This window comes from Cervus canadensis, chromosome 30 (assembly GCF_019320065.1).
Source record: "Cervus canadensis isolate Bull #8, Minnesota chromosome 30, ASM1932006v1, whole genome shotgun sequence".
Taxonomy (NCBI): domain Eukaryota; kingdom Metazoa; phylum Chordata; class Mammalia; order Artiodactyla; family Cervidae; genus Cervus; species Cervus canadensis.
Window position 1 is genome coordinate 37,958,656 of NC_057415.1, and position 22,119 is coordinate 37,980,774.

The 22,119-nt window shown below is 45.0% G+C and overlaps 1 protein-coding gene across 4 annotated transcripts in view; it reads right to left on the reverse strand.

The window, feature by feature from the left end:
- Positions 1-22,119, reverse strand: part of ASTN2 (astrotactin 2) — a 989,097-nt gene that overhangs the window by 448,012 nt on the left and 518,966 nt on the right. The gene's annotated exons all lie outside the window — the stretch shown is intronic.

The following is a 22,119-nucleotide window of genomic DNA, read 5'->3' on the forward strand; positions in this document are numbered from 1 at the left end:
TGTCTCCCCCATCAGCGCCTCTGAGGTCTTGTCTTGCTCAGATACCCCCATGGCGGTGGGAGGCACTGTTTGGGGACAAGCACACCCAGCAGTAGACTAGATCAGCCTCCAAGGATGCTCAGACCTGAGGACTCAGGCAAGTGCTGGTGGCGTCAGCCCCACCCTCCCCCTTGTGAGAGGCAGGGACCACTGGCTATGGAACCTCAAACCCACAGCATGAGGCATGGAGGCTGAGGCGTGCGGGTTGAGGGCAAGGACACAGGCAATGGGGCTGGATGGACCTTCATCCCAATGCTTCTGCAGACCCTGTGAGTTAATAAATCCTCCCCCCGACTTTTTTTTTTGGCCATGCCATGCAGCATGCAGGATATTAGTTCCCTGACCAGGGGGATCGAATCCATGCCCCTTGTAGTGGAAGCAAGGAGTCCCAACCCTTGGGCCACCAGGAAAGTCTCTAGGTTAATAAATTTGAAGTCAACACTTTGAAAACAGGAAAGAGAGATGAAAGGATCTAGGACAAGACCAAAAAACAAAAAACAAACTTCAGAGTTAAGTAGATTAGGGTGGGGGTAATCTAATGGATGTTGAAGCTGAAGATCCAATACTTGAGCTCCTGATACAAAGAGGTGACTCACTGGAGAAGACCCTGATGCTGGGGAAAGATTGAAGGCAGGAGGAGAAGGGGACGGCAGAGGATGAGATGGTGATGGCATTACCAACTCAGTGGACCTGAGTTTGAGGAAAGTCCTGGAGATGGTGAAGGACAGGGAAGCCTGGCGTGCTGCAGCCCATGGGCTCCCAAAGAGTCAGACACGACCTAGTGACTAAACAACAACAAAAATTTACTAATCAAGTCACCTTGATGCTTGTTTGCTTTATAACCTCAGGCAAGTTGCAATTCTCCAAGCCAGTCCTTTTCTTTATCTGAAAAATGGGTATAAAGAGCTCACAGAGCTACTATGAACAATAAATGGAATAATGGTTTGCAAATTCTTAGCAAAGAGTGTGACATATAAACAATGACTCCATAAATAGAGGCTATCACCTACACACTCCTCCTCCCCATGACAAACACCATCCTCACCCTCACCATCGCCATCTTCACTCTGGATAAGAGAGTTTTCTCTCTTTATTCTGGTGGTTTCCCTTCTCTAAAGGCTCTCACAGAATAGAAGAAGAGCCCAATGCTGTGTGAGCCCAGCATGAAGGTAGAATCAACAGGAGGTGGGGAAAAGGCAGGATGATAACTAGCATGCACTTGGCACATCTTGTTCAAAGGAGCCACCGTTTCTTGTTCTAGGGGCTGGGGATATAGAATTGAAAATAACATAAGCATTCCATGTGTAATATTATACTTGCATTATATACCTTGATAACACATGCATGAATAAAGTGGATTCGAGAGATCTGGGTGAAGACATGGAACCAGACACATAACATCTGGGAGACGTGTACTCCCCACATAGAGAAGAAAGTGAAAGTTGCTCAGTTGTGTCCGACTCTTTGCGACCCCATGGACTGTATACAGTTCATGGAAATCTCCAGGCCAGAACACTGGAGTGGGTAGCCTTTCCCTTCTCCAGGGGATCTTCCCAACCCAGGGATTAAACCCAGGTCTCCTGCATTGCAGGTGGATTCTTTACCAGCTGAGCCACTAGGGAAATCCTACATAGAGAAGAGTTGGTGGGGGGGAAGCTTGGGGAGCCTGAAGGAGAACAGGACGGGGGATGGAGGGAATGAGTGAGGGGGTGATAGGAGATGGAGAGGATGTTGGTTGCATTCTTAGTGCCCTGGAAATGTCACTGGGGGTGGCAGGATCTGATTCTTATTTTAAAAGATGATTTCAGCTGTTACATGGAGAATGGACTTGGTTGGGATGAAGAAGAGGAGAATCAGAGACCAGTCTTGGGGCAATGACATCTTCCAGGTAAAGGATGATGCTAGCTTGAACTCGGAGGTCAACTGAGGGTGTTGAAACATTTTTGAATAATAGATATATTTTCAAAGTGAACATATTTCAAGGTATGTATATATTTTCAAGGTATATTCTCAAAATATACCAGTTCAGGATCTGCTGACCATTTGGATGTGGATATGAGAGACAGAATTAGTCAAGGATAACTCCAAAGGTTTGGACCTGAGTAACAGGGCACACGTCGGCGTCGGTGCCTTTCCCAGGACAGGGTGGACTGTGGGAGGAGCAGGAGGAGGGCATAATGAGTTCTGTTCCAGACGTGCAACATTTGAGATGCCCATTAGCCATTCAAGTGGAGGCATTTATGAGGTTGGGGCTGACATTTAAAACCAGGGTGCTGGGTGAAATCACTGCAGGAGTGAGAAGTTGAGGGGTGTGCTGGAGTGCCCGCTAATATTTAGAGGTCAGGAAGCAGGGGGGATACAGGAGAGGCCAGTGAATAAGAGCTGCCGATGAGAATCAGGAGAGAGTGTTGTCTTAGCATAAAGACGTTCCCAGCAGGAAGGAGTGACTAGCTACGTTACATAAAATACAAGGGTCCAGGAAGTAAAGATGGAGAATTGGTCATTGAAATTTGGCAAGATGGAGGTCAACGGGAACACTGGCAATGAGATTTTAGTGCGTTGCTGGGAGTTTGGGGAGTGGATGCTTGAGAGTTTGGTAGCAGGGGATTCGGGATTCAAGAGAGAAGGAAGGTGAGCGACTGGGGGTGGTGAACACAGGTAACTCCTCAGAGGTACTGTGCTATAAAAAGAGAGCAGAGAATTAGGGTGGAGGCTGACTCCTATGGAGGGGTCAAGGAAAGGGTTTTGTTTTGTTTTGTAAAGTGAGAGATCTTAAAACATGTTTATATTGATGGGTTTGACCCAGGAGAGAAGAGAAACTACAAAAGCAAAGCCTACAGGAGGGAAGAAGGAGCTCAGTGTCCGAGTGCAGGGCCAGTTCAGATTCTGTGGGGCCTGGGCTCATGGAATCTCGAGAGCCTTCTGGGAAAAAGAATTCCAAGTTAGGTATGGAAATGAATACTTAGTGTGGGACGCGACATCGTAGCAAATCAGCAGCATCTTAAAGGTGCATGAATCTTTCTTCTGAGATTTCTCTAGGCCAGGAATTCTCAGTCTATACAAGACTGACATCTTGGGCCAGATGATCTGTTGTTGTAGTGGGTGTCCTGTGCATCGTAGAGAGTTTAGCTGAATCTCTGGAGTCCACCAGCTAGAAGCCAGGGACATTCTACTTTGACAACATTCAATTCTGATGACTCAAGGCATCTGAGACAGAGTCTACCACCATCTTGAGAATTATACGCTTTAGGTAATTCACTTGCAATGCTCACATGCAAATATACATATATATGGTCACAATCTTCACCTCAAACATCGACAATCCCTAGAAGCCGCCCCCCACCCCACTCCAGCACTGACAGGGGCCAGGCAAGTAAAGGTCTCTGAGGCTCAGGCTTCCTTGGCTTCTGATAAATCCACCTCTGCCCTAATTGAGGGCTGGCACTTAGGCTGGAGTGGGGAGAGCACCCTTTATAAAAGAAGGCAGGGGCTTCCCTGGCGGTTCAGTGGATAAGAACACGCCTTGCAATGCCAGGGACCCCAGTTCGACTCCTGGCCCGGGAAGACCCCACGCGCCATGGAGCCACTCAGTCTATGAACCACAGCGACAGCCTACGAGCGGTGACTACTGAAGCCGCCGTGCCTAGAGCCTGTGCTCTGCAACGAGAAGCCGTGAGAACAGCGATGAGAACTCTGAGCGTGGCAGCAAAGAGCAGCCCCTCTCGCCGCAACTAGAGAAAGCCTGCAGGCGGCAACAAAGACCCACCACAGCCAAAAAATAAAATAGATACATCTTTTTAAAAAAGAAAAGAAGGAAGTTACCTCCTTTATCCAGATTCACCAACTCGCAACATTTTGACACATTCGTTTTCCTTTCTCTCTCTCCCCCAACACACACATCCTTATCTATTTTTCTGAGCCACTATAATAGTTTTCAGACAGCATGCCTCTTTACCCCTTGATGTTTCACTGCGTATTTCGTAAAAACAAGAATATCCTCAGTGTAACTGTCAACCTCAGGAAACTGCACGCTGATACAATACTTTTTATCAAATCCAAACTTCCATACCCTGATTTTTTCAATTGACCCAATTATGTCCTCTGTAATTGTATTTTCCATCCAGAGCAGGATCTGTTCCAGAACCATATATTACATTTAGTCCTCATCCTTCTTTAGTCTCCATTCAACCGGAATTTCAATTTGTGTTTCTCTTTCATGTCAGTGGCACTTTTGAAAAAGGTCGCTTCCTTTCCATTTTCAATAATAAAATACTTTGTATTTGCTAATTTGTTTATATTTATATTTTAATAATAAAATATTTTGAATTTGCAAAAAATAATAATAAATGGATAAAATAGAAGAAGGTAAGGCAGATTATACGCTACAGATGTGCTTCTGCTCACCTGCTTCAGTCGTGTCTGGCTTTGCAACCCCACCGACTTTAGCCCCCCAGTCTCCTCTGTCCATGGGATTGTCCAGACAAGAATACTGGAGTGAGTTGCCATACCCTCCTCCAGGAGATCTTCTCAACCTAGGGATTTGTCTGCTGCCTCCCCTGCAGTGCAGACAGATTCTTGACTGCTGAGCCACAGGGGAAGCCCTAGGTTATAGATACCAGTAAACTAAGAGACTTGAATTTTCTCATGCCTTCCAAATGCAATAAAAAGCAAGGGCCTCCATTGAGAAGGTGATAACAGGAGGCTGTTAGAGCTTTGCAGGAAGGGAAGGAATCAAATAATCATTCTGCAGAGTAAGAGAGTGAGTGGACCAGGCTTCCAATAAGCTTTGCAATGGGTTGGAAGTGACACAGAGGAAGACCAGTCCCAGGAGTGCAAGGATGGGATGGGCGCCTTATAGATTAGCGCACATTTCATCACCAGAGCAACCTGCCCTGTAACAAGCCTTCAGGCAGCAATGGCAGGTCAAACCACATGCTCCTACTATTCCTTCCAGTTCTGAGATTGTGTGATTTCAGAGCAAAGCAACCCGATGCACTAGAGTATGCCACGGAGAAGGACTCTGCGGCCCCTTCACTCACAAGAGTAAGATCAGTCCCAGAAATAATGGTCACGGTGGCTGAGCGCACTGGCCCCGAGTTGGGGCTTTCCCAGTTTCAACTTTCTTTTTTCCATCTATTTTTACCAGTTTCATTTTGTTTACTCCCTTCAGCTGGATAAGAAAATTCAAGAAAGCATAAGTCATGTATGTTGTCTCACAGCTGATAGAAATGGTATGACCCAAACTGAGGAACATTCTGCAAAACACCTGATTCCTCGTGATTGTCAAGGTCATTAAAAAAAACAAAACCAATCAAACAAACAAAACAAAACAAAAGATGTAAAGACTGAGAACCCATCTCAGACCAGAGGAGACCGAGGAGACAAGATAACTCAATGCCATGTTTCATCTCGGAAAGATGATATTACTGGGAAAAGGGGTGAAATTCAAATGGGGTTTGGGGCTTCGGTAATAGCAACATACCAGTGTTGGTTTCTTAGTTCTGATGCCTAGGAAGAACTAGGAAGACGTGAACATTAGAGGGAAAGAGTGGAGGTGCCCGTGAACACTCTGTATTCTCTGCGATTTGTCTGTAATCCTAAAATTAGTTCAAAATAAAAACTTTCCTAGAAACAACAACAGAAGGAGCAGCAGCAACAACGAAACCAAAACTGTGACTGATCCCCTGGCATTCTGACTCCAGGAGCTCTGCTCGGCAGCGATGTCCCAGGCCTGGGAAGCTGGAGGTCGTCATTCTGTATTCAACATGATGTGTCTAAGGTCCCCGTTTTCTGCTTTTACATCTACATGCATCCTCTAGCCGAGAGGCAGCCTGGTCCAGCGTAAAGGGATGGTTTTGAATCCAGGCAAACACTACTTCAGGCTCAGCTCGCCTAGTAACTGACCCCATGTGTCTGTAGAAAAAGCATGTTCTGGCTCAAACCTTTGGTCTCCTGGCTCTATAAACTGCAGCTGATAATCTTCCCCCTGCCCCCAGCTTCATGTGAGACTCATATGGAAGCTGAGAAAAGCCCAGCACTTGGCACACAGTAGGTGCTCAATACACACGAAGACATGCTTCTTTCTTGAGATCTCAAAACCAAGAGCGAACCGGCTTCTTTCTTTCTGACAAGAACCTTTCTTGTTTGATTTATAGGCTGGTTTAGGTAGTTGAGTTTTAAATAATTCACAGTCTTGCTGTTAATATTTGTAGTTGTTGAATTCCTCTAATAAAACATTTAGGGATTTCTTCCCCACTGAAGTGTATTTCGCCCGGAGAATGAGACGTTTCCTGAAATCTAGGACTTGGCCGCCCTCTCTTTATTTCCCTTTCTGCAGTTAATCCTCTCTATTGCTACGGTGGGGCTGAGAGATGCCAGCTCGGGTTTTGTCCAGTAGCTATGGGTGTGCAAAATTCAGAGGAATCGATTCACATGTGGCTGCAACTAGGGATCATTTATCAGGACCTGTGTGCTGGCTATGCCCTTCCCAGGCGGAGTGAGTGGTAAACAATCTGCCTGCTGATGCAGGAGACTCAAGAGACACGGGTTCGATCCCTGAGTCGGGGAGATCCCTTGGAGTCGGAAATGGCAACCCACTCCATTATTGTTGCCTAGAAAATTCCATGGACAGAGGAGCCTGGTGAGCTACAGTCCATGGGGTCTCAAAGAATTGGACACGATTGAGCATCAGGCGTGTCACAGCTGGCTAGGAACAGACTTTTTATTAGAGCTGGGTGTGAACTCAGATCTGCCGTGTCCTTGCTTTGTGAGCTCAGACAGGTAACCTAACCTTTCTGAGCCTTTGCTTTCTGGGGTACAAAAATGGGCATGATAACACTCAGTTACTCAGCCTGGCATGCTTCTGGATCTTCAGATTCTGCCAGTATCCATAGAACCTGCTTTACCTTGATCTTTCCCAGCCTCAGCCCCTAGGTTGCACATTTGATCTGACAAATCAATCCCTCATTTATTCTGTTTTCTTCTCACTTCGGTTTGGGTCATTTCCACAAGAACCCCAGGGTCTTTTTTTGGCCAAAACCCTGCTAGCTTTGTATTTCTCAGTTGCCCCAAATTTGGGGGAAGGGACAGATGATTCGAGCATGCTGTGGCATTTTCTTAAGGACGCTCTGGCTCCCCCTCGAAGACGCAGGAGAGACTGAAACACAAGGCAAGCTTCACAGGTGCCAACTGTATTGTTCAAAGAATATACTCCCTTTTATAGCACTTATATTTCATTCTCTACTGCCAGAATGGAGACACATGCTGGGTTTCTGCATCCGTAATTGGGGAAGAACAGATGGGAGAGACGCAGTTGGAAGTAATACTGTCATTAAAATAATCTATACTGCTCGTAATTCTCGGGCGTGTGCGAGAAGGTGAGCGGAGCCGTGTGGACTGAGTGTCTTCACAGCCTTTCCTCGTGGAAATTATAGGGGGCTTGCGCCTTGGTAACATCTGAAAACCCACACGGTAACATCTGAACATCCACATTCCCTCATGGTACACCTCTGTGGATGCACCTCCAGCGCTGGGGCCCCCGAAGACAAGAAAAGGAGCAGCTTGGTGGAAATGTTTTCTTAAGGGTGGGGCGGGCTTTTTGGAGAAAAGAATAGCACTGGTAAAAACACCACTGGGGTGTCTCAGACTTCCCTGGTGGTCCAGAGGTTAAGAATCTGCCTGCCAATGCAGGGGACACTGATTCGATCCCTGGTCTGGGAAGATCCCGCATGCCCTGGGGACAAATAAGCCCATATGCCACACCCACTGAAGCCCGCATGCCTAGAACCTGTTCTCTGCATCAAGAGAAGTCACTGCAATGAGAAGCCTGTGCACTAAAGCCGGAGAGGAGCCCTGCTCAGCACAATGGGAGAAGACTTGTGTGTGGGAACGAAGCCAGCACAGCCATAAATAAGTAAACATTTTTTTTAAGTGTGCGGAGTCTGGAAAATAGGGGGTGTTTTCAATTAATAGAAGGTAGAGCAACCCAGGTGGGACAGGGATGTTGTTAGGGAAGGAGCGGGAAATATGGCTGGAAGAAGCATATGGGCCATGGTGATGAGCAAATGTTGAATGAGAGTCCCCAAGGCTGGTAGACAGAGGCCTGGACTGGGAGTCAGGCTCCGTGCAGGCTGTGACTCACTAGCTGTGGCAAATACACATCTCTCCTGGGCCTGAGTTCTTCATCTGTCAAGTGGGAATAAAATAGATGATCCAAGTCCTAAGTCTTCAGTGGCTCAAAGGACAATAGCTCTGCACTTCAGCAGAACATGTCTAATTCCCGAGTCTTTATTGTCTTCTGGCCATAAAGTCAAGTTTAAGCTAAGGTTCTCCCAGCCCCTGTTGTCTGATTAACAACAACAACAACAATGCTAGTAATAGTAAAATAATATAACTCCCTTTCTGGCTCAGATGGTAAAGAATCCGTCTGCAATGCAGGAGACCCCGGTTCTATCCCTGGGTTGGGAAGACCCCCTGGAGAAGGGAAGGGCAACCCACTCCAGTATTCTTGACTGGAGAATTCCACGGACAGAGGATCCTGGAGAGCTACAGTCCATGCCGTCACAAAGAGTCGGGCAGGACTGAGCAACTCAGAGCCTGCTTTACTGACCTGTCTCAATCCTGATCACCACTGTCAGAAGCCCATCACGCAGAGATCGTCACCCCTTCACATCTGGGGCTCAGAGGTAAGAGGGCACACCTGTGTCACCAGTGCCAGGTAGCAGAGCCCAGAGTCATGCCTGCCTTCAGTAGCTGCCCTCTTCACACCAGTCCCGTTGCTATGGTAATAATGGTACCTCCTAAGGCAAAGAACACTGTGGAAACCGTTAAAGTACATTAATTCAATCCTTCCCACTGCCCTTCAAGGTAGATCCTGGGATCCCTAGTCTTTTCTTTTCTTTTAAAATTAGAGGATAATTACTTTACAATGCTCTGATGGTTTTTGCCATACATCAACATGAATCAGCATTAGGTATACATAGTTTTATGTATACATAGGTATACATAGTATAGCATTAGGTATACATAGTATACATGTATACATTAGGTATACATAATAGTATACATTCCCATAGTATACATAGGTATAGCTCAAGGTATACCTCCTGAGCCTCCCTCCCCATCCCACCACTCCAGGTTGTCACAGAGCACTGACTTTGGGTTACCTGCATCATACATTGAACTCCCACTGGCTAGCTATCTGACATATGATAACGTATCTGTTTCAATGCTATTCTCTTAAACAAACCCACCCTGTCCTTCTGGAACTGTGTCCAGAACGTCTGTGTCTCCTTTGCTGCCCTGAAAGTACTATCTTTCTAGTACTGTCATCAGTACCATCATTCATATCATCTTTCTAGATTCCCTATATACGCGTTAATACATGATATTTGTCTTTTTCTTACTTCACTCTGTATAAGAGGCTCTAGGCTCATCCGCTTCATTAGAACTGACTCAAATGTGTTCCTTTTCATAGCAGAGTAATATTCCATTGTGTATACATACCACAACTTTCATTATCTGTTCATCTGTCATCCATATTCTACAGATGAGTACCAGGAGGTTCTGCAAAAAGGAATCACTAGTTCAAAGTCATAAAGCCAGCCTATGACACAGCCTCACATCAGCCTGGTATCAAGGCTCTGGATTCGGTCTTAGGTGTTTCTGTGCTCAAATTCACACAGGCGGAGTCCAGAATTAGGGGGCAGATCCACAATCTCTTCCCTCAAACCCTGGGATGTTCTCTGTAAACATTATTTTTTTTTCTTTCTCAAAGAGCGTCCATCCTGCCAAACTTCTAGACCGCCCTCTCCTTCCCCGAGAAGCATTCTCTTTGTAGAAATCTCAAGGCCACTGTCACAAGGAGAATATCTGAGCTGATATTTTCACATGTCTGCAGCAGCCTTAGACATGCTAGAAGACTAGGGAGTAATTCGTGGCTGAGACCATCCTTCTCCCTGAGGAAAAGGCTTTTAACCTGTAGACCGGCATGTCAATATCAACTTTAGAAGAGGCTTTTCCACCATACACTTCAGAGGGCACCTTATTTCTATAGGTTGGGGCTTCATACTGTTGCTTCCGTCCACTACTGATGGTCCACCATTAGTGAAAAGTACTGGTGAAGCTCTTTGGACATCACTTTACAGCATCTGAGGCTGGAAGGTGGGAAGGAGGAGGGGAGGCTGACTGAGAAGCTCTTTTATACAAATTAGCTCAATCGTAGCCCCACAAGGCAGGTACTGTATCAGTATCCCCATTTTACAGATGAGAATATTAAATTTAGAGATGTTTAAATGACTTGTCCAAGCTTTGGGGTAAGTTGTAGAACAAAGTTTGAATCCATCCAGGTCTTTTGATTTTCCCTACTGTTAAAAACCCTGTAGCCTTTTTGGCTGGACCACATGAGCTCTGATGCGAAGAAAAAGAAGATTTGGCCCTCCTCCATCTTCCACTCTCACTTTTCTCATTGATCCAGGATTTCTCACAACCTTGGAAAATGGCATTGTTCTAGTCATTTGGGCAACAAAACTGCTAATTTCTCTAGGGAGATACTTCCCTTGCCCTTTTTTTTTTTTTTTTGCTTAAGTGATAAGGATTTCACTCTAGCACCCCAGTGACATTGACCATGTTCTTGCCACCCAGAGAATCTTGGCATATGCTGTTCCCTCTGTCTGAAATGTTTTTATTCTCACCATTTTCTACCTTTAACCCTGCTCATCATTTAGATTTCAGATCCACTGTGACCTTCTCATCAAGCTGCCCTGATCCCATGTTGAGGTCAGTTCCCTTCCATACCAATGACGTCTCATAGCACTGCACTTTCCTTTGTGGCACACGGCTCAGTTCCCAAGCATTGATTAATCAGTGAGTTATGGGGTTAATATCAGCCTGTTTCACTAGACCGTAATCTCTATGAGAGGGCAGAGATCACATTTCCTTGGGTCATGACTGAATCCTGGATTCCTAGCAGAGGGCTTGGAAAATAGATGCTCAACAGAATTTCCTAACTTGTGCTTTAAAGAGGCATAGCTTTCTGCTTGTAGCTGGTTAGAACTACAGAATCTTAGGCTCCATCCCAAACCTTTCTGAATCAGAACCTGCATTTTAACATGGTCTCCAGATGATTCCTGTGCATATTAATGACTGATCAGCACTGCAAAGGAAAAAGGAAGACAGATCAGCAGGCTGAGGGAGCCCAGTGGAATAAATGTCTTGATTTCACCAATTAATTCAGTAAAATTTTCTGAGCACCAACCATGTGTCTAGTACTATACTGGGCCTTGTGACTCTGGCATGAACACAGGAGATGTGATGCCTGCCTTTATGGAACACCTCATGCCTCTGGATGGGCAGGGCATACGGAACCATCGGAGCAGAGGGAGGAGATGCTTACGGGCCTGGAGCGGGGGGAAGGAGGGCTTCCTGCAGGCGGTGACTGGGAGTGGTGGGCAGAGAAGGCAACCTCATACTCAACAGAGCTTTGTCACATGTCACCAGGCTAGAGGCTGACAGATGGGCCAGGAAGTTCTTACAATAAGCCAGCCTAGAAATGCAAGCTGGTCTTTATTCCCCTGTCAAGTCTCTCCTCCACTCTCTCTTGCAAGCCCTTCTACAAAACCTATAAATCAAGTTCCACAGCTTCCCTCTCCCACAGCTTCCCAAATCCCACAGCTTCCCTCTCCCAGGAGAGCCTCCCTTGCTCTTTCCTTATTCACATTCTGCCTCCCAATGTCCATTTCCCACCTTCTATGTTTTCTTCCCCCTTCCACCAATTCCCTTCCTAGCATTCCTCTGATAGATAGCATTATGTGGACTATAATGCAGTCATTAGAATTGATGCCTACAAAGACTGTAAAACATAGAACACACTTAGGTTATAACAGGTTCAGTTCAGTTCAGTTGCTCAGTTGTGTCCGACTCTTTGCGACCCCATGAGCCACAGCACACCAGGCCTCCCTGTCCATCACCAACTCCCGGAGTTTACTCAAACTTATGCCCATCGAGTCGGTGATGCCATCCAGCCATCTCATCCTCTGTCATCCCCTTCTCCTCCTGCCGCAATCCCTCCTAGCATCAGCATCTTTTCCAGTGAGTCAACTCTTCACATGAGGTGGCCAAAGGACTGGGGTTTCAGCTTCAGCATCAGTCCTTCCAATGAACACCCAGGATTGATCTCCTTTAGGATGGACTGGTTGGATCTCCTTGCAGTCCAAGGAAGCAGGGTGAAAAATTTCATGGGCATATTACAAGTCTTATAAAAACAAAAACACTATGTATTATTTTTAAAGGCAAAACTCAAGAAGTATCAACCAATATTCATGTTTCCATGGGGACTTAGAAATACTTATTTAAGATTTCTCTATTTTTCATTTTGTTTTATGACTGGGAATGCCTTTTATAAATAAAAAAAAATACCACAGATTAAAAACTGCTGCCATTTATTATGTCATTTTGGGCATAAGTTAATTTCCCTGAGCTTCAGTTCTCTCATCTCTAAAATGGGTACAAGAACTGTGCTCTCCACCTAGGGTGTTCTGAGATAGTGTTCATTGAGCCTAGAAGGACAGAAAAGGCTAGAATCATAGCAGTATCATTATCGTGATCTGCTCATAATTTCTGGTTCGGTGCAGGTTGGGATCAAAGAACAGGACTAGTTAGATCTGGTAGGGACAGAGGTTGGAGACAAGAGGTCACTGTTTTGTAGTTCTGAACGTGTTAATTGGCTGTATGGCCTTGCAAGTCCTGTTCCATCTCTATGATTTTGTTTTTCCAAATGGTGAAGAGGAACACAGCCTCCATGATCAGCAGAACTTCCTGCCACAAGTCTAAAAGATATTATCTTAACTTCCCTGGGATTTGCACTGTGCACCCTTCAACAGCACTAAAAATTCTATTGGACAGATACTGTGAGCTCTTTAAAATCTCTCTTAGCCTCTGAAGTATGCTAACCTGTGGATAAAGGTCTATCTCTCTTAAGGTCAGGAGGCCTCATGTCTGTGTTAATCACCCAGTCGTGTCCGACTCTTTGAGACCCCATGGACTGCAGCCCGCCAGGCTCCTCTGTTCACGGACTTCTCCAGGCAAGAATATTGGAGTGGGTTGCCATTCCCTCCTCCAGGGGATCTTCCTGACCCAGGGATCGAACCTGGGTCTCCTGCACTGCAGGCAGATTCTTTACTGTCTCAGCCACCAGGGAAGACTCCTACTTAGTTCCAAAGAGCTACGAGGCCCCTCCTCTTCTGCTGACCACAGAGCAGTTCTTAGAGTTTCTCAGATTGTCTCAATTTTTTTAAGCCATGTTAAATTAACATAACACTGTAAATCAACTATACTTCAATAAAATTGAGAAGAAAAAAAAATCATGAAAAAGATATCTCATGCTCTTGGAGTGGATAGTTTGATATTGTTAAAGTGGCCACACTACCCGAAGCAATCTACAGATTTAATGCAATCCTTGTCAAATTACCCATGGCATTTTTCACAGAACTAGAACAAATAATCCTAAAATGTACATGGAAATATAAAAGACCCAGAACTGCCCAAACAATCCTGAGGAAAAAGGACAAGGCAGGAGGCATAATAATCCCAAATTTTAGACAATATTTCAAAACTACAGTAATCAAAGTGGCATGATATTGACACAGACATATGGATCAATGGAACAGAATAGAAATAAACCAGAAATAAACCCACACACCTATGAACAATTAATCTTCAGTGAAGAAGGCAAGAATATATAATGGGGAAAAGTCTCTTCAGGAAGTGGTTTTGGGAGTGTTGCATAGCTGCATGCAAACCAATGCAGTTAGAACACACCCTCATACCATACACAAAAACCTCACAATAGCTTAATGATTTAAATATACGATGTGATACCAAAAACTCCTAGAAGAGAATATAGGCACATGAAAAGATGCTCAACATTGGTAATTGTTAGAGAAATGCAAATCAAAACCACAGTGAGGTCTCACCCCACACCAGTCACAATGGCCATCTTTAAAAGCTCTACAGATAACAAATGCTGGAGGGGGTGTGGAGGAAAGGGAACCCTCCTATACTGTGGTGGGAATATAAATTGGTGCAACCGCTATTGAAAACAGTATGGAGGTTCCTCAGAAAACTAGAGTTGCCAAGTAAGATAATCCTACTCCTCTACTCCTCGGCATATATCTAGACAAAGATATAATTTGATACACGAACCCCTATGTTCATAGCAGCAGTATTCACAATAGGCAAAACATGGAGACAACCTAAATATCCATCAATAGATGATGGATAAAGAAGATGTGTGTGTGTACGTATACACATATACGCACATAGAATGGAATTTTGAAAGTGAACGTGTTAGTCCCACAGTTGTGCCCAACTCTTTGTGATCCCATGGATGGTAGCTCCTCTGTCCATGGAATTCTCCAGGCAAGAATACTGGAGTGGGTAGCCATTCCTTTCTCGGTGGAATCTTCCTGACTGAGGGCCTGAAACCAGGTCCCCAGCATTGCAGGCAGATTCTTTATCATCTGAGCCATCAGGGAAGCCCAGTGGAATATTAGCCAGCCATAAAAAATGAAATCATGTCATTTGCAGCAACATGGATGGGCCTAAAAATTGTCACAGTGAGTGAAGTAAGTCAGACAGAGAAGAGAAATATCCTGGACCACGTACATGTGGAATCTGGGGAAAGGGTACAAATGAACTTATCTATAAAACAGAAACAGAGTTACAGATGTAGAAAATAGACTTATAGTTATCAGGGGGCAATTAAGAGCATAAACTGGGAGATTGGGATTGACATATAAATACTACTGTATATAAAATAGATAAATAATAAGGATGACTATATAGCACAGGGAACTCTACTCAATACTCCATGATGGCCTACATGGGAAAAGAATCTTAAAAAAAGTGGATATGTGTATGTATAACTGATCCACCCTGCTGTATACATTAATCTAGCACAACATTGTAAACATATATATATATATAAGCTAAATCCACGGGGTATATGGCAGGGCCTTGGAAGTTGTAAAGCATTATACAAATATATCCTGGTTTGCGAACGTCTCTTGTGGTACTGATGATTTTTATATGACAAAGATCTAGCTCTTTCTGTGCTGAATTAATAATTCACTTATCATAATAACACAAAGAAATATTTAAGAACAACATTGTACTAAGTTAAAAAAAAAAGCTAGTTTCAGGAAAAATAAACAGTGTGATCCCATTGGGGTTAAATTTTCCCTATATAAATGCATGTCAAACATTTTAGAACATGCACTTCAAATTGCTAAGCAGTGGGCACTTTTGGGGTGGGATGTAAGTTTGATGACTGAAGATTTTTTGCTTTTTTTGGTCTGTAAATGCTTCTTTAAATTTTTTTTCTTTTCTGACCTAAAACAGTAAACTCATAGGACATGAAGGCTGGCAGAGGCAGTGCAGGAAGGGACTTATGCTCACTGAATGTTTATCATCTGCCAGAGATGGGGCTAGGTTCTTCACCTGTATTCCTCATTTATGCCTTGTAACAAGCCCTTGGAGGGAAGGGTCAGCAGTGCTCCTTTGTGGATGAGGACATTCAAGTTCGGCCTCAGACACAGCCTAAGTCTCAAGTCCGTCCTCATCAACAGCACAGCACCAAGCTTCTAACCAAAGGCCGCTTTGCGGATGGAGACATGGAGCCCTCCGAGCCTCGCTCAGCTGGGGGTCCGCAGGCAGGAAGCCCCCTCCCGTGCTGGGTCTCCCTCTCCTGGCTTCTCACACCTGGAGGTCATCATCTCCACCCAATCTGCTCTTTATAGAGCAAGGGTTTTGCAATTTTGTTTCTCTGCTTCCAGGTCTGGGCTGATCACACTTTCACAATGAGGCAGTCACTCCTTGAGGACCCAAGTCTGCACTTACTTGCTTTCTTTTCCTCTTTTGTCTAGAGATGAAGTTATCTTTGCTAATCAGTCTTCCTCGGAGAAGAGCGTGCCACCTGCACTTTTTGAGAAGAGGCACGTGAGCAGGAAGGAGAGCTCCTGTATGGTGATTAGACTCAACGTTGATTGACCAGTTAGGCAGAGACATCCACAGTGTTCATTCCTAGGGGCAGTGATAGTTTTGGGGTCTCCCATGCCTGGCTGGTCTTCCCTGGGGATGGGTCAGCTCAGAAGGAGCCAGAAGGTGCGAAATAAGAATTCAGATTAGACTCCTTAGATCTCAGACTTGGGAGGAATCACCTTAGCATAGGTGATTCAGTCCAAGTTCTGACCCGTGTGAGGGATCTCCCTGCATCTTCCCTGCCGAGTGGCCACCAGGCTCTGCTCCAGTGACGAGGAACTCACTACATCACAGAGGAGCGTGCTCCATTGTTGCACAGGTCTCACTCGGAGAATGCATTTGCTGGTGATGTCAAGACCTGCTTCCCTTGCACCCCTATCCACAGGGCTCTGAGGTGCAAGAACCAAAACCTTCACCCCGAACTAGTGTATGACTCGAGATAAGGCCCCTATAGCACTTGGGAGACCTGAGAGAATCCTTAGAATCTCATCTCTCATTTCACAGACAGGAAAAAATGAAGTCCAGAGAGTGGATGTTTTATTAAATTTTAAGTCTCTTGACTCTCTGTTCAAATGCTAGAAGGATACACCTAATCTGCTTCTTCAATATAAAAAGACATAAGAAGCCATTCCCTCAATCACAATTACCAAGATATCAGACATGTCTGTTCAAGGGCTCTGCTCAGCACTTCAGCCCCCATTTAATCATCACCACCATCACCACCGCCATCACCGTCATGGCAACAGTGACCACACACTGCGTGCTTCGGCATTCCATCCAGTGTTTTACACCGAGCGGCTTCTCCTTAAGAACCTCATGGAGAGGGGCAAGGAATACCCCATTGACAAAAGGAATGATCTGTCACGACAGTTGTCTTTCAAGCAGCTTCTTAAGGAAGAAAAGATGTGCTTCTTCCTGCCACATCTCATCCTCTGGGGCTTCTAGTATCAGAATCAGGCTAGTTTCCTCTGCCTAAAAGGAAATGTCCATGTATGTGTGTGTGCACACCCAGACACATGCTTATACAGGTCCGTGGCACATAGATACTAAAAGGGAACTCAGGGTTGGCTCCAGGTCTCAACTGGACTTAGTTACAGTCTCTGAGCACTTCTTTCAGCTTCTCAAACAGACCCACACCTGGTCCCACTGCTCCTGTTTTCGTGTGTATATCTTATAGCTTATGATTAATGATTAGGGAGACCAAGCTTTCTGAAGCCCACCTTGGATCTTATGCATTGCAATATCTCTCCTACCCTACACCACCCCTTTTCTCCCTCCATACACAAGGACTCTCTCTCTCACACACACACACACATTCTCAGGCATGAACATACATATTCAAAAATGTCCAATGTCCCTTCATGGCCTGTAAAGTTGAAACACCCTAGCCTAGCAATAAGATATCTTATGATTAAGTCCCACTACTTCCTTCCAACCTCATTTCCTCCATTCTCCGTCATTCTCCCTCCGCAGTGGTCTCCTGTGCACCCCGTCCAGGCCTTTCTGGGACAGCGCCACTGGTGAGAATGCCATCTCCTATCCAATTGCCAAGGTCTAGTTCGAAGGCCACAAAGTCCATGATGCTGCTAGGACTCCTGCTATAAAGGGTCCCTCTCACATCAGTGCTCTTGGGGCCATTTTCACAAATAGCCTCAAAATAATACTATTGATCCAAGCAATTTGTGTAGGTGCCTGAACTGTTAACCACCACCCTTTACTCTCCAACCCAGGGGCTTATTTTTAGTGCATGTCTCCCTTGGGTACATTCTACAGCCGTGGCAGCTCCATCTGCTCTTAGAGGGACCACCACGCCCATCTTTGTGTTCCCTGCCTTCATGTTATCAGGTCCCATCAAAAAACAAAACAACACACAGCAACAATTATAGTGAATTTGCATTGCTATTATTTTTTATTGGTGTTCCAAAAAATGTTTGACCAATTCGTAAAATAATATGCCTGGCCATGTTGATAATGTTAAGTTAAATAAGGCATTTGATGACTGATTGCTTTATTTAAATCTTTCAGACACCGCATGAACTGAATGCTTTTTTTTTTTTTCTTAATTTCCATTTTATAGATGAGGAAAGCAACACTTGGAGAAGTCAAGTCACTTATGCAAATTAAATCACCCACAGAATAACAGAGCTGAGACTTGAACCGAGGTATAGCTGACTCCAAAGCCCACACTCTGAGTCACAGAACAACCCAGAGCTATTTAGTCACAGAGATCAAATTGCCAACATATGTTGGATCATCGAATAAGCAAAAGAGTTCCAGAAAAATATCTACTTCTGCTTTATTGACGACTTTGACTGTGTGGCTCACAATAAACTGTGGAAAATTATTCAAGAGATGGGAATACCAGACCACCTGACCTGCCTCTTGAGAAGTCTGTATGCAGGCCAGGAAGCAACAGTTAGAACTGGACATGGAACAACAGATTGGTTGCAAATAGGAAAAGGAGTACGTCAAGGCTGTATATTGTCACCCTGCTTATTTAACTTATATGCAGAGTACATCATGAAAAACGCTGGGCTGGAGGGAGCACAAGCTGGAATCAAGATTGCCAGGAAAAATATCAATAACCCCAGATATGCAGATGACACCACCCTTATGGCAGAAAGCGAAGAAGAACTATAGAGCCTCTTGATGAAAGTGAAAGAGGAGAGTGAAAAAGTTGGCATAAAACTCAACATTCAGAAAACTAAGATCACAGCATCTGGTCCCATCATTTCATGGCAAATAGATGGGGTAACAGTGGAAACAGTGAGAAACTCTATTTTGGGGGGGCTCCAAAATCACGGCAGATGGTGACTGTAGCCATGAAATTAAAAGACTCTTGCTCCTTGGAAGAAAAGCTATGACCAACCTAGACAGTATATTCAAAAGCAGAGACATCACTTTGCCAACAAAGGTCTGTCTAATCAAAGCTATGGTTTTTCCAGTAGTCAGGCATGGATGTGAGAGTTGGACTATAAAGAAAGCTGAGTGCTGAAGAATCGATGCTTTTGAACTGTGATGTTGGAGAAGACTTTTGAAAGTCCCTTGGACTGCAAGGAGATTCAACCAGTCAATCCTAAAGGAAATCAGTCCTGAATATTCATTGGAAGGACTGATGCTGAAGCTCCAATACTTTGGCCACCTGATGCAAAGAACTGACTCATTGGAAAAAACCCTGATGCTGGGAAAGATTGAAGGCAGGAGGAGAAGGGGACGACAGAAGATGAAACGATAGGATGGCATCACCAACTCGATGGACATGTTTGAGTAAGGTCTGGGAGTTGGTGATGGACAGGGAAGCCTGGTGTGCTGCAGTCCATGGGGTCGTAAAGAGTCGGACATGACCGAGTGGCTGAACTGATTTAGTCACATTCAGTTTAATATAAGGAGGGAGACAGCTGTGAGGCCATGATTTAGAAATAAAAGCAAACCCAGGATTTATAAGAGATCAGGAAGGAAAGAGCAAACAGAGCAGGCAGTGTGAGAATGACAAATTGTGGTTTACAAGTTTGGGATAAACTAATTAGTTGTATTACACAAAGAGGTCAACCTGAAGAGTCTGTCCTTGAGTCGGCTGGATACAGGTATCAAAGGGACTCGTTTTTATTATTTGTGGAAGCTTCAGAAAACCTGGAGCATTTAGCTGGGAAGGGTGGCAGGGTATCTCTGCCCCCTCCATCAGCCCCTCTGCCTTTGTCAGGCCAGGTTTCCCTTGCTTCCTTCATCAGAGCTTCTCCTTAGGCACACACTGCACCTTATCTCCCCAGAGACTGACTATTTCTATGGGTTAAAGGACAAAATGTAGGTGGAGCCCTTAGCACGAGAAGCTGCCACACGGTCCCGCAGCAATAGATGTAGAGCTGTGCTAAGCCTTACAATCACGGGGCTGTTTATTACCTTTACATTTATCATTACCAACAAGAAACCGGCAGGTTCTGCTTTCCAGGATTCACTGATGTTTAGATTCCTTCTTTGGCCAACTTCAGTAACTCACTTGCCTACCAGCACACTCAGGAGTATTCAGAGAGTGCACTGCTTTGGATTGATCGGCTCCATCTATTACAACTGTCCTGGCCATGGTGAATATACAGTTACGACAGAAATCTGTTCCAGATCATCCTCCCTTTGATGCCTGTGGGCGCCCAAGGAATGGTGTCTGTGCTCCATCTGATTCAACTCCCTTGTCTGCCCAAGTGCGATCTCCATCTGTGAACAGAAGTATCTCAGAGTGGGGGTCTTTTCTGAAGTATCTTTAGCCCCTACTCCATGATCATGCCTGCGGAGATGCTTAGGGGGTGTTCTTGGGCAGAATGAGGGAGGGGTTGAAAACACCACTGTGCTACCCTATCACTGTACACGATGGATGGTCAGCGCTGACAGCCCCCCGGGGCTGTGTGTTCCCCCACCCTGGGAAACCGCATCGCTTTAGCTGGCCACAGTTCTCTCCATGTACCCACTCACGCTTGTGCAACAAACCACCGTATATCTCCTCCTTGCTTTCAACTGACCGGCTCTAGTTCAGCACTTCCCATGACATTCCACAGTCTGAGCTTCCCTCTCCATCACTTTCCTAGGTCTTCCAACTGCCTCTGTCTCCCAAATAATCCTAAAACAGCTCGCATTTGCTGGGTACCTAATATGCGGCAGATGCTTTACATCCAAAACCTCGCTGAATCCTCACAACAGCGCAATAAGTAGGTCTGTGTGTTTGACCATCTATTTTACAGATGAGAAAACTGAGGTTCAGAGAAGGGATTTTACATGCCTAAGAGAAATAACTGAATACAAAGTCAGCTCTAACTAACACCTAACTCCAGCAGTTTAACTGTCTTCATGTAGAAACACTGATGGATGTCTTCAGCTATTCAAGGAAAACTGCACATATAGATTTGAATAGTCACAGGCAGTCACATACCCCGGAACTCAAGTTATACTCACAAAACTTCACGGCAATAGCTCTTCCTCTTCTAACCTTACACATCCATTCAGTTTCTACAGAAGATACCCCAGGTCCCCTGTAAGGCAGAGAGCTGAGCAGGGCTTGGTGTGCAAACCGTTCATGATATAAATCACACCCTTGATGACTGTACAAAGGAACAGGAAGATGAGGAAAAAAGAAGAAAGAAAAACAGTATCAAAAGAGCTGACTCTCAGAAACACAAAGAGGAGAGATGCAAGAGAATGGGTCAGGAAGGGTTTAAAAAATGAATCCTTAGTATACGCATGGCATTGTAGTGAGTGCATTAAACACAACGGTGGCCATTTTAAAGCACCTACTACATTACTACGGACTTTTCATACCTTCTATATCATCCTTACAAGAAGCCAGCAAATCTTAGCTCTATTCTTAGTGCTATTTTATAAATGAGGAAATTAAGGCACAGAGAGTTCCAACAAATTATCTATGAACACACAGCCATTAAGTGGCAGTGCCAAAATTAGAATTCAAGTCTGTGTATGTCCACGGGCTGAATTCTTTCTGCTAGACCCGCTGCCTGCAATTCTGACACTTCTCACCTACTCTTCTTCACCTTCCAGTTGGAGCTGTGATTACTACCTGCATTTACAGGTGAAAAGAAAGGGGCAGAACCATAGTGTTGAAAAGGACCTGGATATAGAAGTCTTGTCAGGAGAAAGAAAGCTGTTGCAGAGATGAGATCTGAGCTGGGCCTGAAAGGGCTGATAGGATTTGGTGAACAGACACTAGGAAGACAGCATCAAGAGAAAGGTCTTTATGTTCCCAGGTGTGGAGAGGTAAGAATGCAATATACAACAGAGAAAAGAAAATTCTACTGGCCGGGGCGGCTGCGGCATTAGGCTGCTGGAAGGGGACTTAGCCAGAATCCTGCAGAGCCTTTGCTAGAATTCTTGACTTTGGCAGATGGTTTGCTTTGAATGAAAGACGTTGACACTGTGGAGTTGTCTCTGCAAGAACTTAACCCCGAGGAGAGGCACTGGGACTACTTTCAAGGGACCATGAGAAAGCAAGTCCACTTGCAGCAACTGTGAGGCTCAATGCTCTCTAGACGCTGGCTCCGTGCAGTG